The sequence below is a fragment of the Lagenorhynchus albirostris genome, chromosome 1 (genome assembly GCF_949774975.1).
Source record: "Lagenorhynchus albirostris chromosome 1, mLagAlb1.1, whole genome shotgun sequence".
Taxonomy (NCBI): domain Eukaryota; kingdom Metazoa; phylum Chordata; class Mammalia; order Artiodactyla; family Delphinidae; genus Lagenorhynchus; species Lagenorhynchus albirostris.
The window spans coordinates 150,295,181-150,297,706 of record NC_083095.1 but is presented as its reverse complement, the minus strand read 5'-3'; the positions used below and the strand labels follow the sequence as shown (position 1 = coordinate 150,297,706).

The window sequence follows — 2,526 nt, the reverse complement described above, 5'->3', positions numbered from 1 at the left end:
CTGTTATGTACTTTTTTTTTTCCAGCTTATTTAGAATTGGCTTTCAGGAAAATACTGCATTTTGTTTCATTCAAAATATTTCAAAACATCACTCACCATCTCTAATTTGAATGCCAAATTAGAAACTTATTTCAGAAATTGTGATGGGCGTGATTACTGCACACAAACAGAGTGCACAAACTTTTTCAAAAAGGAATAAGCAGGGAGTTCCCTGGTGGTCTAGTGGTTAGGATTCAGTGCTTTTACTGCTGTGGCCTGGGTTCAATCCCTGGTCGGGGAACTGAGATCCTGCAAGCTGTGTGGCATGGCCAAAATATTTTTTAAAAAAAGGAATAAGCAGATGCCTATGACCTCCGCATCCCTTCTAAGAGACTTTATTTTCTTAAGCTATGGTGACCCCGGTTGGGCATTGCAGGAAGATAGGAAAACCATTCCTATGTTAGTAAGGAAAAAGAGGCAGACCTATACATCCGGGCATAGGATTTCAGATGTGGTCCTATGATAAGAAAGGTAACATCGTATTTCAAACAGCATGAAAAATAGAAGAGAAAAAATAAATTGTGGACCACATATTTACTTGAGAACAACAGAGTAAATCAGGAAATCAGAGACCCTGATATAGATCTTGTTCACTTTTTAAAATCAGTTTATCTCCAATAATACTCCCAGAAAATAAGAATTTAGAAAAGAATTTTTGAGGCAATTGTTTCACTCCCACAGACCACTTAAACAGAGCAAGCTTCTTTGTTTTAGCTTCAAGCATGATGCAACACAGGTGTATGTTTCACGACCAAATGACGATGGAAGCATAGATCATTGTATTTATCTTCGACAGTTACTATGAGAGGATAATTTGATCATTTCTACCGAATCATTAAATCAGAAAGGTAGCAAAATTTCCTGTAAATTGTGTATGCAAATTGCCTTTGATAGCACCAACATGCAATTGCTTCTGGAATCTAATAAAGCAAACGTTTTAGGTCTGCCCAGCAGCATTTACTTATCAGGCCAACATGAAACATAAAAATGATGTTTGGGAAGAACTTACATCACATAAGAGTCATTACAATATGATAGTATTATAGTGACCTTTTTGTTAAATGCTGTGGACATTTTTTGAGACAATTTTATTCTTTCTTAAATATTCTTTTAACTTTTTTAGACAATGTAATTTACTATTAGGGTTTAAAATTAGTATGAGCTAACATTACTCCATTTTAGTAACCCAAATGGAAAAATAAACTTTCCCCATTACAAGAACTTGTACAAGTCCTGGGGACAGGCTCAGACTGGGCTGGCTTGAGTCACATGATCATCTCTGGAATCACATGACCAATCACTGCAGTGGCTGCTGGGGGGCAGGGTTCTCTGACTAGCTGCTCTCTCCAGGCCCACGTGGTTGGAGTGGGCAAGGATGGGTTCTCCCTAGCAAGGGCAGCTGTGATGTTACCAAAAGGAGTAAGGGACAGAGCTCCTGGACAGGGCTTTCTCTGAGGTGTTACAAATTGGCTCTCTCCCTTCCTGTTCCATCTCCCAGGTTATCCCGAATAGGGGAGCATCCCTTTCCCTTTTGATCTTGCCATTCTCATCCTGGATTACACACCTATTCTGACTAATTCACCCATTCAAGCTCAGTTGGGAAAGTTTAAACTTCTTCCCCTTACAAGGAATCTTTCTTTTATTCAAACACACTTCCTACCCATGATAAACAAAACATTATTCAATTACAAACCATCTTCTAAGCATTTATCATATGCACACATGAGTTCATTTAGTTCAATAAGTTCTGGGTTACTGTTCCAAATTTAAGACTAGTAAATGGAGATACAGAAAGGTTATGTAAGTCATGCAAAATCACATAGCTCATGAATGGCTGGACCAGGATGTGAATTTGAGCCAGATTCCAAGCCAGGATCTTGAAAAGGGAAGGCCTAATGCTGCCACACACTAGCTGTGTTATATTCAGTAAATCATCTCCACCTGAACCATAATTTTAATCATCTATGAGGTCAGAATATTTATAAATCCTGTCCGGCCTATTCCATGGGTTCTTGGAAGGTTCTATGAGATGACATATGGGAATGAATTTTGCACATAATAAGTCACAGGTGCACACACATGATGTTTCTTTCATAGATCGAGCCTCTAGGAAACTGTCTAGAGGGGGTGGAGGCATATCTAGTAAGATTTGGGGAATAGGAACCTCAGCGGATTTGAATACTGGGTGGAGGGACATAAAGTGATGAAGCGAATATACTGAGGCTCCAGTTGTGGGTTGGCAAGAGGCCAGGCAGGGTCCAAGTAAGTGGGAATGACCAAATGTGCTGATTTTCCCATGACCGAGGGATTTCCTGGGACACAGGACTTTCCGTGCTAAAACTGGGCAAGTCCTGAGCAAACTAAGATGAGTTGGTTGCCCTAGTTAAGATGAAAATCATTGGTCATCTTAATGGCAGTAAAAGGCATCCTCGTGAGGAAATGACTTGTGAACTGGCTATTTAAAAGCGGGGTGGAAAGTAACCCCAC

At 39.8% G+C, this 2,526-nt stretch overlaps 1 non-coding gene across 1 annotated transcript; it reads left to right on the top strand.

Annotated features, from left to right (window-relative positions):
- Positions 1-208: 208 nt before the first annotated feature.
- Positions 209-280, top strand: TRNAK-UUU (transfer RNA lysine (anticodon UUU)). Its single transcript has one exon. It is a non-coding gene; the product is annotated as a tRNA-Lys (tRNA).
- The last annotated feature ends 2,246 nt before the right edge of the window (positions 281-2,526 follow it).